The following is a 15109-nucleotide window of genomic DNA, read 5'->3' as shown; positions in this document are numbered from 1 at the left end:
AAACAGATTACGCAAGTAGAACACTTGATTTTGCATGTCCCCCTTTTTTCCGACAGTTGTCTAATTTACTCGTTTTGCCCCCCTTCCCTCCCCCCCAGTCGCTATAGAAAACACAGAAAAATGAGGCAGAAGCAAGGAATTTTCTCCTCCAAGACCAGAATTTGCAAAACTGCTCGGCGTCCGCGAACAAAGCAGAAATGCAGAAGAACAAACGTCGTCTTTGGACAGTAAAGCTCATTAGGTGCCAGGTTGTTCTCAAAAAACTTCATCACACCCCAGCAACACCAGTCGCTACAAGTATCGTAATCTCTCACTCTTCTTTAGATGTCCAAATGAGAATTGAACTTTTTCCAAAAAAAAAAAAAAAAAGGAAAAAAAAAAAAGGAAAAAACCCGAACACCAATTATGGCTGCTAAGCATTCGAAAATCCTTGAAAATCTGGCCTTCAACTCGGTCACAAAGAAGGGGCTTAATTTCCCGGCTGTCAGGCATCCCAATCAACAATTGAAGTCAATGGGATCTACACAGTACCTTATTAAAAAAAAAAAACTAGAGCCTGAGAGGCCCATTAAGCAACTTTAGCTACAGGGAGACAACCTCGCCGCCGAGGACAGCAGCTCCACACAGCTTTGTGCATCAGCCACTTTGCTCTCCTGCTTAATTTGATTAATCATTTTGGTATTATCCCCAATTAGAAAAGTGTCTAGCAGGAAAAATAATTAAAAAAAAAACTGGTTAAGATTAAGACGCAGCAGAAAACAGCAGCTCCTGAACTTGCAGCTACTTGGGACTTCTGGCATTTGCCAAGGATACAAAATTAAAGCTAAAAATTGTGGGCAAATACAAAGCCATTGGTGTTTCATCCAGACTGTGGATTTTGAAAATTTTTTTTTTAATAAACTGAAACCGAATTCCAGATGTTGAAAGCTGGGAAGTAAAAACTGCTTGAGCTGTAAAAACACAGAAAGGTGAGACAAAAAATTCTGCTGAAATGTAACGATTCTCAGGGATGAAAGCGAAGCCCACGCACCCCCTCCCCAGGAACGGGCTGGGAGGGGACTTTTCCCCCTCCCTGTGCCAGATCAGGTAGTGGCACAGGGGTTTGCCTGGAATTTCCTTTTAACAAGGGACAGACTGGAGCAGAAGTCCCTGGGAACGCCCGTCCCCTGCATTTCTGATGCTGTCACAGTTGCGATCGGAGCCCGGCACCCATGGGCACCCATGCCCTGCCTCCCTGAAACCCACGGCTGGGACCTGGCAACTCTGCCCATGCAACAACACCAGGGCAGGGGGGGCTGATGGATGCAACAGACACGAACCAGTACAGCCCCAAAAGATGCACAAAACCACCATTTTCTTTCACCAGAGAGTCCAAATCACCCCTGGCACAGCAGAGCCATGTGTGAGGCTCCAGGATGTCCTTCAGCATCCAAATACAACCCAAATCTGCACCCACACGACTGGTTCTTGTTTTAATATGTGGGTTCAACCACCACCAGCACCCAGGGCTTCTGAAAGCAGAACTCCGGCCAGTACTTCGAGTCTGCTGGTTTCACCCCTGCTTATTTCCATCGCAGCATCCACAGTGCTCTGCAGATGAACCTACGAAAGCACAGAGTATCCCGCAGCATCCCACCAACCCCATCCCAGGAAGACACTCGGTTTCACCCTAAAATTCAAGGACAGCGGCAAATGTTTGGATTTTGATAAGAGGGGGAATATTCATCAGCATACTTCACCAGCGATGCAGTCAAAACTTGCAAACTTAGTCACAGAAATATGACTGGACTTGTCTGCTACCACAAAACAAAGTACCGTCTAGTGGTTAAAATCGGAGGACATGATTCAGGAATGCAAGCCTTTTCAAAGAAGAGCTAAAACACATGATTAAGTGCTGCTGAAGTCAATGGGCTGATTCAGAGACCAACTCTCGGAGCAACGGATAATACTCCCCACATTGCCATATGGCTCTCAGTCAAACTTCCTAGAAGCATTTGCTAATACCGGGTTCCACCACAGCTTTTGGGAGGCCTGCTTTACTTTTCCTTTTTTTTTTTTTTTCCCCCTTCCCCTCCCTTTCTTTTTTTAAACCTACGTCTGAGATGATTTTCACCCACTCTGAAGATCCTCCGGGCTCTCACCAACTGAGAGAGAACACCCAAGCGCGATTACTGCAGGGCAGTGCAGACTCATGCAATGATTAATATTCTCAAATGAAAGGTTATCTATAAATAATAAATAAATGCAAATGTATATTACATCATATATAAATTTATAATATATTAAATAAAAAGTGCAGATGTATAAATAATAAATATATGAAAATTTATTATAATCCAAATGCACTTTTTGTGGTGTTTGGTAAAAGGTGCAGAAGCTAAATCCAGCGTTCACAACTTGGCCAGGCCACGGATCTCTGCAAACAATCCCAGTCCCACCCCAGAACTTCAGAACCCACTGCCTTTACAACTTGGAAATGTTTCACTTTTCCTGCCAGCTCCCCACTTGCTGCTACAGTAAGATCATTCTTGGCAGGTTTGCTATGTCTTCTCCTTCTAATCTCCATCGTGCACAGACAGCAGCCCCTCGTCCCAGCCTCCGGTGAAGTGGTGACAATGGCACGGCCACCGAGGCCGACCCCCCACACCCAGCGAACCGCAGCCCCGAGGTTCTCCTCATCTCCCAGGAACGCCATCCAAGCAGCACCTCCTGCTCCCCAGCCACCCTCAACCCTGCCAACCCAAACGAGCAGCAAACCAAACCCTTGAGCAAGATAAATGGCCGCCTAGCAGCGCGCAAGCTAACGTCTGTAGCAAGTCGGTTACAATTTTTATTTGCATTTCTACGGGGGAGACCACTGGCAGAGCCACCCACTGGCTTTTCACACCCTCCCCAAGCCCCCCAACTGACATAATCCCCTAATTTCGCACATTTCTTAATCTTTGCAAAGATTGAGAAGTTATTCTTTACGTTTAGTCACGGAAAAGAAGAAATAAAACAAAAAGCCTAATGAATTCTTGTTGGGTTTTTGAAACACTTCGTAGCACAGATAAGGCGTAACATCGTTTTCAAGCAGTTTGAAAAACCCCTGCTACTTCCTACAATTAAATAACCGTAATCGCAGCCTAAGTCAGCGCTCCCAGCCATCTTGTCTTTAAGGCAACGGGGAAAGAAGCAGCGCTACAACCTACAGTATTTTTCTGGCTATTAAAGTGTTTCTCCTTCTTCAGTATCTAAATTAAATCAAATGGAGTATACTAAGTAAGCCCATAAGACACAGCGCATGATGCAAGAGTCTTAAAATCCTTATCTGCTGAGCACTCCAGCTTAAAGGCTGATGTTTTATGTTCCCCTGCAGCGCATGGGGATCCTGCTGGCTTGGCCAGACGAGGAAAATAAGCGTCCAATGACCCAACGCAACAGCAACTTGAAAAGTAGGAACCCAACCAGACACAACAAACCACAGAGCAGCCGCCCCGGCCCGGCCCGAGCTCGCCCAGCGCTGCCGTTCCCTCGCCGGCGCGCTCCCCGCGCGGCAGCGGCTTTCGCAGCGCTGCTGATAAGATGCTCGCAAGGAGTCGGGTCGTTAATCACGAGATCTTTAGCCCGAGATGCTGAGGGTGAGGAAAGCAGAACGCAGGCGTGTGCTGACGGAGCGGCAGATGCACGGAGTTGTGCAAATTTGCTGAATTCCAAAGTTATGAATTCCTCGAGTTTAAGTGATTCTTAAAACGCCGCTGAGCCAAAATCCACAGTCCCGTCTGGACGCTCTCCCCGCGGGTCCCGGCGCTGGGGAGGGAGGACGGCGCGTCGTGGGGGAGCCCACCCCACCATGCACCCACGGGTGCCGTGTGGGAAGAGCGTTTTGGGTCATTTTCTGCCTGTTCTCTCCCGGAGAGCCCTGCAGACAGCTCATGGGACAGTCGCTCCCTGGCACTGACCGCACACGACCCTGGGCAAGAAACGGGTGCTCCTCCACGCTCACGCACCCGCAGCTGCAGCCCGGGGCCAGCGCTGTGCGGAGCGCGAGAGGCACGGAGCACCCAGTACTGCAGAGCCTATAAAAAACAGCAACACGCAAACAAAACCAAGACAAAATCCAGCGCCTATCCTCAAAGTTTGGATTCGTTTCTCTCCCGAATATATGCAATAAAAGCATAATTATATGTGAAACATAGAGTCTTAGAATGGTTTGGGTTGGAAGGGACCCTACAGATCACCCAGTTCCAACCCCCCTGCCACGGGCAGGGACCCTGCCACTGCCCAGGATGCTCAGAGCCCCATCCAACCTGGCCTTGAACCCTGCCAGGGAGGGGGCAGCCACAGCTGCTCCGGGCAACCTGCGCCAGGGCCTCGCCACCCTCAGAGTAAACAGCGTTTCACATGTCCTGTTAAAGGGACACTCACCGCAAAGAAGAGTTATGCAGCTCAAGTGTTGAAATGGGAGTAAAACTATCGCCAATAACAATGACATAAACTAATATTGGTAGTTAATTAAGTCCAGAAGTCTTCTCAGACTTTTATTGGAAGACTGAGGCATTTTCACAAAATTTGTGTTACAAAATAATACAATTTACTTAAGTACTTTGGTGTACCAGATCCATCAATTTAGTTTTTACTCTTCAACTCATCCGCCCTACATTTAGCATACGGGCTCAAAGAAACAAACCACACACTGTACCTTGTTTGAGCTGAAGAAAAGCTTTGTAATTATCACCACATCTACTAAGTATATTTGGAGGTCAAACTTCAGATCTCTTCTACCCCCCCTCACCCCTCATTACCTCGCAACTTCTAAGTGCCAGAAAACAGTTTCGAAAAAATGAAAAAAAAAAATACCTCTCTGGGCAGGGAAACGCAAAAATCACATTTCCTCCAGACCAGACTTCACAGCTTGAAAAGGAAAAAGGGAGAGAGAGAAAAAGAGAGAGAGAGAGGCACTCAGCGCTGCAGAGCAGCCACGGGGCTGGGGCTGTGACGACAGCTGGGGACATCTTCACAACCACCCAGCATTCACATAACGCAAGGCAAAGCCGGCGCGGCCGATCTGCAGGTCATCGCAACCCTGTGGACCCAACACTGCTATTGGTGCCGAAAAGACACGGTGAATTTAAAGTCATGGCTGTCATTTTTTTCATTTTCATGCATCGCTCTCTGGGAGCATCTGGAAAAGCCAAGTTAACGTCGCTGAGGGCGCGGGGGGGAAGCCTGGCCTTAACCAGCGTCCTTTGGCACGAAGGGATTGCCTGACATCAGCAGAGAAAGGATCAAACCGCATCCCGAGAAGCTACTCAGAGCTGTACCAACAAGTAGTATTAAAGACTGCTTCACAGTAATAAAGGGTAAGGAGGACAGAGGGGAAGGAAAAAAAAATTAAAATAAGACACCAGCCCACAGCAGTAACTACAAAGAAATAATTTAAGAGCCCAAACCAGCACCATTTTTTTATTAAATTCAAGCAATGTAATAAAGCAAGACTACTACAAGCCCACCCAAAGCAGCAAGAAGCCATTTTTACCTTTTTAATGAAACACAAAGCTGATACGCGAACTTAAAGGATCAAGACAAAATAAGATATGTGGGCCAGCAATCTGAATGCCAAGTTTTACGCATGTGAATTCAGTTATAAATGCTTGGAAAATGTGATTCCTTAACTTAGAAATAGCAGCTGTAGCATTCAAAGGTACTCCAGTAATTACTGGAATGCTTGCTGAAAAACCAGACAGAAGCTAACATCTTACTTACATTAAATACACATTCACCACAAATTAAAAGAGCCACAGAAAAAAATACCCCAGAAAACAATCAGGCAAGCAGATGTTCAAAAAAGAAGGGGGGGGGGGGGGGGGGGGGAAATGTGAGGAGAGAGGGCCAGATGCTCATTTCTGATACTCATCGCGGTGTGCCGAAGGTGCCCCGCTCCACCAGCCTCCCCAAGTCACCGATGCTCAGCAGCCAAAGGGAGTCGAATCGTCACCTCTACCTCTGCAAGTGGTAATTTCATCCCAGATCCTGCAGTGACACGCTGCCTTAAAATCATAGAAACGCTGCCTAGTCATCTGAGACAACGGTAAAACAAGCACCAACGCCCAGGGTAGCTGTCTACTACTGCCCGAGGGACTCGTGGGTTTAGCAGCCAGGCTGGGATAAGGACTGTATCATCGAGGAGTGCCCTACACCGCGTCAGCAAGTGCCAGCAAAACGTCTGCTGCACTCGGTGCCTGGGAAATACTGTAAGAAACGCCAACCACCAGCAACCAAACCTCAAATGAAGCTACTTGACCAATCCGGGCTTATTATCAGCTGCTGTTCCCTGAAAATAAACCCCGTTTGGAAATAAGGGACTGGTGACGTTAGCGGAGACGGGTAAGAGAACCTCTTTGCAGTGAACATAAAGCCCCAGGACACACTGGTAGGAGCAGGACAGTCCACACCCAGGCTCTGGAAGGAGGCGCCCGAAGAGAAGTTATCTGCAAAATGTGCATCACACTCTCCTGGCTCTCTTCACACCTCCCCCTTCGCATCCCCACTCCCATGCACCTTCACGTCTATTCCCACACTTCTCTCGCTACCCACATCCTGAACATATTTATGTTGTAAACATCCATTTGGAAGCATTCGGTCTGCTTGTGGCACAGAGACGGGTGCTGCTTCGAGCTTCAGAAGGCAGCTGTCTCGCCATGACCCCCCTCTCCCTTTCCCAACTGCACGGGAGGGGAAAAAATTACTTGGCCTGCACCCTTCTCCTTTATCCACTCAGGAACAAGATTACTGCCTAATAAAACTTCACTGCAAAGCTATTAAAAATTAAAGGGATATTTCCCTTCCTACATAATGATTTGTCACAAGCCAGACCTAAATCAGGATTGATGAGGTTTGTGGTACCTTTCTTTTTCTTTCTTTTTTTTTTTTTTTAAACTTGGTAGACTTTTCAGATTTTTTTGCAGTCCTCCTCCCTCCTGATTGACACCAAATTTCTCCTTCCGTCCCCCAGACCTTACTTCTTCACTGAGATGAAGTAAGAGGTGAAAGGCAGCTGAGCCAGCAGAACTGTTCCCACTGTCCTTCAGGAAACACGCAGCAGAGTCCAAGTAGTTGGTATGATTCAGAACTAGTGGTAGAAAAAGGACAAACCAGATTACAGCAACACAGAGGACTCCATCCAAAACCTGCATCCAAAGAGACTCCTGCTAACATATGGTGGAAATGTGACTTTCTGCAAATATCCTCCGCAGAAGCCAATTCCTCTCCTCCACCCAAGCCACGTCCAATAGCTCTAGCAGAACGAGCTGTTACTTACACGTATTAGTCAGGATAGGCATCACCCATGATACAAATTTTAATCCATCTAGCTAATGAGGAATCTGCCATCTAGTTAACGTGCTCAGACCCTCCAGAGAAATTAAAATCCACCTATTTAGGCTGTTTGCTAACCAACATGCTGCCCATCCCACGACGCGGTGGCTGCTTTTCCAACTCATCGTGTCCCGCGCTCCCTCCGCGGGGCCGGCACTGCTCCGCTCCACCAATACAAAGAGAAGTACCCGAAGCAGAATCACGCTGGAAAAACAGAACTTGGAAAGAATGCGTTAGCAACTTCAATCCAAATATAAAATGAATTTAAAGGTCATAATTTGCATAACTACATCTCATGTTTTTTGTTGTGTGTGGTGTTTTTTTTTTTTTTTCTTTTTGAAATTGCTCTATCCTGGAAGGTGCCGAGCGCTTCTGAGAATTGCTGAGTGCCTCTGTTTCTCGATTAAAGTTTTAACAACTCTCAGGGCTGTTCAGTGTTTGGCAGGAGCAGCTCTGCAAGACATCCTAGGACCATGCTAATACGTATGTTGCATTTCTGAAAAAAAAAAAAAAAACACCCCTCTTTTCAAAAACCAAACTGATGAGAGAAGACATACGGCCCCGAGAGTGCACGGCACCGTTATCACATGCTGACACGGCTGGGCTGACGTGGGAGTTTCACTTTCTGGTGATGCGCTCTTGGCAGTGGGTTCAGAAAAGCAGCAAGATGCAACCAGTCATAACAGGAAGAGCTCAAAAGGCCACGGACACAAACTGCCCCGATGATGGTCGTAGGGGTTTTTTAAGCCTTTTGTTCACTTGGATCAATAGCTGCCACAGTCTGCATCCAACCAGGATGCTACACTGATCCCCTCAAACTTCATCACCAAACCCATTCCCAGCCCCATGAAAAGTGTCCGATTTCCCTTGAAAGGACTCTAACTGGAAGCGTAGCAGGTACAAGCAGTGCCCTCTTCAACCAGAGTGAAAACCAGGAGATGCTGGAACATCCAGCTCTTGCTTCCTGCACAAAATTAATCATAACGGCCAATCTGTGCTGCTGCTTAGTCTGCTGGGGAAAAGATGAAATGGCTCAACTGATACGAAGGCAAACTAAGGGCTCGTCGCAGCACCGTCTGAGGCTGCTGCACAAGCGGTATTCTGCCTTCTCCTGAGCTGCAAAAGGAAGCTCTGGACATGGTTGAAAACTGTGGCTACAAGCCTGCCGTTCCCCCAGCTTGTATAAACGTGTTCGCAAAGATCAATGTGCTCGGCATCGGGTTCAGAGGCTGAACGCGGCTCTATCACCATCAGCACCTGACTGATGATTGACACAAACCACACACCACCCACAAAGGCACTGAACAGACCCGAGCATGTGGGAAATGCAGGCTTTCCAACAACCCTCCGCAACATCTTAGATGTTTTCCCACATTTCAAAGAGAACAAAAAAACATAGATCAAGGTTGCAGTATCCATGTTAAATGGGATCTTTCATTTCCGTGGCATCCGCTTGCATTCCTTTCAAAAGTTAAGAAATATTCTGTTTATTCTGGACTCGGCACAAGACCTTTCCACCAACAGCAAGTTCCTCTGCTGCAGACATCGCCAGTAGAGAAGGGACCCAGAGTGCCTGGGCTCGGTCAGAAGCAATGAGTGTCACATTAGAGATGCTGTGTACTCAGTTCTTCAAGCTGCGCATTTGTTTTTCAGAAGGAGAGTAAAGAGCATGACGTTTTCTTCTGAAAACTGTATCTATAACACAGTGAAAACCTCAAAATGAAGTTCAGAAAGCCCTCTGGATTTCCCATGGTAATGTTAGTCATGGGGTCTTTACGAGAAACGCCCCAGTCCTGACTAACTGTTAAGAGAGAACGATGATAACGCTTGTTTCATTACCATCAACCCTAAAATATGCACCTGGTAGGAACTTCTGCCTTTTGGGCGCCTTCCCGCCCTGTCTCACCACCATTCTTACTCTGCAGCACAAGGAGGCTAAGGCTTCCGATTCCTGGTCCACCTCACCTGGGGTCTCTGCAGGCCCTCAGAAGAAGGGATTGCTCCATCCGATGAAGCAACCAGACCTTTAGCAACGTGAGATGAAAATCCACCTCCCGCACCGCCTCCCAAGCTTACGTTTTCCAGAGAGGATGAGGAGAACCAAGGAGCTGTTCCCTCCTAAGCCCAGCTGCGGTGGGGAGGCAGAGGTGGACGGCCCAGAGCGAGGTGGCCATAACGTCCAGGGCTGGTTTAGGTCAGGAGTGCCTCCCGGTCACTGTTTGAGAGGGGAAATGAGACCGCACGCCTGCGCCAGGGCCTACATTGACATGTCACTGGTCCATGGAGGACAGCAGGACTGTTCCGGGTGATGAAGTACCAACATCTGCAAAGGAAGGCGTCTCCATAAACCCAGCCGCGTCTGAACCTTTACAACAGAGAAGGCTTCAGAGACAATCTGGCACAGGAGGCCAGGGTTTTCACACGGTTTTAAATGGATGACGATTCAGATCAATGAAGAGCTCTCGAGGGCCTCTGTGGCCAACCCACGTCCTGCACCGACCATGACGCGGTCTCAGAGAACGGACGGTTCAAACTCTCCGAGGGCGTTCTGGCAAGAGGAGATCCCCACACCGCCTCCCGCACAGTAAGAAAAATCCCCAGGTTCCCTTCATTGCAAAGCGTGCTTTGCTTTGCTTTCTTGTTTGTTTGTTTTTAAATATTCTGGCAGTGGGAAGAGAGTCACTGTTTTGTTTTTTCTCCCCCACATATGCTATATAGTTTTCTCTTTAGCACTCGTTCCTTGCTTACTCAGTTGACTATAGTCTGCTTCCCTCACAGGAACGCGAGCTGTGTTTGTCCCCAAACTGTAGCGTGATCCAACTGCTTTGTGTCATCCCACCAGCCCCGCTCAGGGAACGACGATCAAAATATTTTCCCTAGAACGCAACGCCGAGAGATGGGCACGCACGTTCTTTCAGAGCAAAGCTGACCTACAAGGCTGAAGAGAGCACCGAAGTGTTTTGGCTAGTGAACGCGGTAAACACGACGTGAAAAGAGGGAGTAGTGCTACAAACAATACCAAGGCTTTGTTTGTACAACCACGCTATTTTGCCAGATACACTGCTAAGAAAATACCGCATTTCAGCTATGCAACACGGCAGGTCCCCCTGCAAATTACTGCACAACACGACCATTCTTTCGGCAACGTTTAAATGCGGCCAATAAATTAATACAGGACATCCCAACCCTCCGCCGGTTGCAGTCATCAACAAGTAGGTCGAATTAATTTTGGGAGGCTGAGAGAGGCACATAAACTAAGTCTACGGCAGCAGTCCGAGGCAGGGATGAAGCAATCCCGACTTGAACTCATCTCGCAGCACCGACACCAGCCCAGGCGCTGAAGGGATGCGAGACGAAGCCATCCCCAGTCCACGCAACTCGCCTTCCGTCTCTGCAAGGTAAAATTAACTTCCCTGACAAAATACAAATACATTAAAGAAAAGGCCCAAGCCAATTAAGACACAAGTGTTTAAAGACGTGAGTAGTAATTACAAATGTATTATTCATACCTAATTTACAAGATGAACTTCTTTCAGTAAAATATTAAACTGTTTACATGCATTCAGGAAGACAATTTCCCAACCCTTCGCGTCCTGCTCTGAAGCGGCGACTATCGCCGTGCAACAACTCCACAGACTTACAGTGCACACTATGGAGTAATCAGAAAATGTTTGACCTCAGATATCTACTTGACCCCACAGAAATGCAGACTCGCTCGCTATAAAATCCTAAACAATGGGGCAGACAAGGTCAGAGGGTCAAAGCAAGTATTAACAGGTCATTGTGCAACCCACTTGGGAGCAATTACTTCTGGTCACGGCTAAGTGGACACTTGATTGAATACCACTAAGACAGCTCACATCCCACAGATAACAATCCTCACAGCGATTAAGAATTAAAGCCCCCATGATTCAGCCTTTATTACTCAAATGAACCTAACTATTCCATAAAAAACTCTTGGTATATGCATGATGCAAGGTCTAAATTGAAATGCCACCTCATTAAACAATAATATCTAATTTTATCTAAATGAATTTTCATGAAAGTACGCCACACAGCTCAGGAATTTTTAAAATGAATTATCACAAGCGATACATAATTTCACCAAAACTGCTGCAGGAAAAAAAAAAAAAAAATTAGCTTCAGGGATGAAAGGGAAACATCTATGCTGAATGAAAATTGCACTTCTTTCTGCCTGCAGAAAGGGTAAAAGGGGGATTCAGGACTTCTGCCAGACAATAGAGCCAGATTTTAATCAAATCAACACCTTTCTGCTATGCCAGGTATGCTCACCCTACCCTGACTGACAGAAAGCACCCGAAACACAGGCTGAGTGCCACCGCACACACAGGCCGCTTTCAGAACAGGGGATGTCATCTGCACATCAAGCCTCTAAATTTGGGGTTTATGATCAGAAGTCATTAAAAGAGCGGCTCCCATGCCTCCAGCTGTTCACCAACCTCCGCTGCTTCAGCTGAGAACAGTCTGTACATCCCCTCCTGAGGGGTGAAAACCCTGCTCCGACACCTGCGAGCGCATCTACATGCTGGCTTTCCATTTAAGAGCTCTTAATTATCTTACAAAAGCCATGAGAAGCACAGATGAGATGCCTGCTTTAAAAGGGGTCCTGTCAGGAATCACTGAATGGAAAAAAACAGGTAAGCAGCTTTAATTTTAAGCCTATTTATTTGTTGATTCCGCGAGCAGGGTCGGCAGGTCCCACCGCCCCGCGACCGAAGGGCAACGCCATCGGTCCAAAGGTGGTCTCAGCCGCACTTCTGTAGCTTCACGCGTGACTTTTTCCACGGTCTGGCTCTCCCTCAGCCTCCTTTGTCCAGTTCCTGGAAAATAGCTGGTACTCAGAAAGCCCACATCATCTTTCCCAGGCTACGCCTTTCATAGGAGAAGAGGAACAAAAAATACCCCCAAAAAAAGACAGCCATTCTCCAAGCTAACCAGCCCAGCACAAACCAGTGGAGAAGAGCAGGTTGCACAGCCACTGGTGGTTGACCGGTGCACACCGAAGGCTGGGGTACGTCCATCTGGGAAGCGATGCCCACACGAGTTAGGGCCCTTCTGGGTTGAACTCCTTCGCCCCTTCCCCACTCCGCCCCAGCGCCAAAGCCAACGCCAGGGGGATATTTAAGAGCGCTGCATATGCAGACACTTGGATGTGCAAAATTATGCATGCACGTTGGGAGGCCATTTTCGAGCCTGCCTCGTGAGTCATACAGAAAGTAGATCAGGAGAAAAAAAAAGTTTAAAGACGCATTTGTTTTGTATTCTTGCTACTGCAGCATAGCTTTGCTATTTTTTTTTTGCCCCTTTGCTTTTTCCTTTGATATTGAAACTCCTTGGGCCTTTGTTCTGTAGCTGTTGGAAAATTCTGAGTGAAAACAGGAGTGTTTTACAGTAGTGTTAATACCACGATAGTCAGCTGGTAACATATCAGCTATGCAAAATTCAAGCCTGACGGACTGGCGTTCACCACCGTTGATTATTGCACAGGAGCACAGGAGGAATGAAAAGCTGCACGGTCGCTTCTCCCTTGTCCTGCTGCCAGCGAGGTGTAATAACGCTATTATGAAAAGCAAACAGGGATGAACTCTGCTCAAAAGAAGGTGAAGCCTGAACTGAGAAATCAATCGCTGCATCAGTCGTGCCCCTACAACTGCATAACGCTGTTACAAAGTTCATCGAGCCCTCAAGATCCTCACCCTGGCAAGGCTTATGGCATTGTGCATATTTTATTGGCACTGAATATTCATATTATGGCAGCATCTGAAGACCGACTAACTAAGGCTGCCACTGTGGGGAAAGAACAGCCCTGGAGTTCAGCCACCAGCCGGAAAGTTTGCCGAGAGGTCCACGCTTGGTTCTCCTCTCTTTCATGGACTGTCTGCCAAGTTGCCCATCTCCCTGTAGCTCTGCCCGCCCAGGTCTGGGGTGAGGATCTCATCTTCTCCTGCTACCCCGCGGGGATGCTGCATTACAGACCCCAGTGGCCCATTACAACAGCAGAAGGTGCTGCTGGGTGCACTGGAAGCACACTGGAGATGAGAGTCCAAAGATACGATATACCCTCTGAGACAGCCCCCCTCAAACCCGAGAGGGCTGTCACTGGGAAACACGCGGGCGGCAAAGTGCTGCTGGCAGACACGGACTATCTGAGCTCTGCTGCACCGATGCAGCCAAGAGCTATTGATGATGCTGGGGTACAGGAAGGTGGTTAAAGTGGTGCAAAATTGAGGAGGGCTGGGAAAGCGGGAATAAACTCTATGTTTGGCTCTGCAAGGTAGAACAAAGCCATGAAAGGAGGCGAAAGCAGTCCCAAGTCAAAGTGGTGCTTAGCAGCTGCACACGCAACGGTGAAAGCCCTGGAAGCTGCTACACATGCACAAAACGATAAATAAGGGAAGAAGATGCAAGAAAACTCACTTTTAGCACTGATTCTGGGAAGGGCAGGACTGTGAGACATCAAGCAGGGGCCAGCGACCAGTCTCACCACCTGCAGAGTCATGGGGGAATCACTCACCAGGGCTTCCTTCGCCAACGTGTACAGCATATAGTCCCTTCTTCCTTTCCCAATGCTTTCAAAAACATTTAAGCATGCCATACATAAAATACAAAGTTGGGAGTTATTACAGTCAGCCAGGCCAAAATCTACTGGATGGTTCAATGCCTCTCTGACATGCTTCTGATGAGGAACGTGAAGAGATCAGAAAAGTAAGTCACATTGAAGCTAGCAAGGACAGCAGTGCGTCAGACCACCAAACCATCGCATGGGTGATGGTACGTGGTAGGAATCTGGGCGCACAGATGATTCTTCAGGGCTGGTTCTTTTTTCATTTGATATTGTTTCATTTGTGTGTCCAGGAATTTCTTCTTAAGCGCTACCCTAGTCCCTGACCATTTGCTGTCACTGCTAATGGTAGCGCTGTGGGCCAGCTCCTGCCCACCCCATCCTCTCCTGGGTCCTGCTCTCGGTGCTCAGCCCTCCCAGCTGAACGGGTCACCAGGGTGCCAGCACACTCCAAAATTCAGAAGCCTGCAGCCTAGTTCACATCTACTCAGCAATAAAACTGAGGTTAACTGGGTTTCCTGAAAGCTGTCCTGACATCCAGTTCTGACCAGCCAAAGCACTCCACTCTCAGGAAGACTCTGCCACCCTGTAACGACTCTCAGCCAGGAATTCAGCACCTAGTAGATATTAAATTATCAGCAAAACAACCCTGATTAAGGTTTGGCAACTCACTCCCTACTTGCAGTCACTTCTGGGGTGGGGGAAAACACCATACTGCCCGTTTGCTTCAGCTGCATTACCCAGCATCTACCATTTACTGCAACTGGTCTGAAGAGTCACGTACATGCCTTGGGCTAATGAGCGCACCCAAGGCAGGCTTTGTAAGCACAGAGACCTGCTGCCAGGTAACTCACCTTTTTCAGAGAAAAGTTAACACTTTTTTAGAAGCACATGCAGAACTTCAAGCTTGCCCGCGGCTTCCAAGTGTCACATTGACACTTGCAATCCAAGACATTCAACCGCCAGTAAGGACTTGGGACTTCCAGCAGCTGGGCATGTATGGGTCATGTCCAAATTCACCAGGGGCAAGCAATGACACTGGTTTCCCTCCATTTGTTTAGCAGCTGGAAGAATCATTGCAAAGTGGGCCACGTCCCGTACCCATGGCCAGAGGTGAAGGATCAGCACGGGACTGCTGCAAGGGAAAGGAAACTGGGAAATCAAGAAGGA

The 15109-nt window shown here is 47.8% G+C and overlaps 1 protein-coding gene across 9 annotated transcripts in view; it reads right to left on the bottom strand.

The window, feature by feature from the left end:
- Window positions 1-15109, bottom strand: part of FOXP1 (forkhead box P1) — a 385680-nt gene that overhangs the window by 343232 nt on the left and 27339 nt on the right. The window contains exon 1 of one of the 9 annotated variants that reach the window (XM_075433286.1): window positions 5984-6042. The exons of the other annotated variants lie outside the window; for them this stretch is intronic. The gene's annotated coding sequence lies outside the window, so the exon portion shown is untranslated. Of the gene's footprint in view, window positions 1-5983; window positions 6043-15109 lie in introns of those variants that run through there. 9 annotated transcript variants of the gene reach the window in all.

Source organism: Opisthocomus hoazin, chromosome 11, assembly GCF_030867145.1.
Source record: "Opisthocomus hoazin isolate bOpiHoa1 chromosome 11, bOpiHoa1.hap1, whole genome shotgun sequence".
In the NCBI taxonomy this organism is placed as follows: domain Eukaryota; kingdom Metazoa; phylum Chordata; class Aves; order Opisthocomiformes; family Opisthocomidae; genus Opisthocomus; species Opisthocomus hoazin.
Note: the sequence above shows the minus strand (reverse complement) of the source record. Positions and strands in the feature narration are given on the sequence as shown.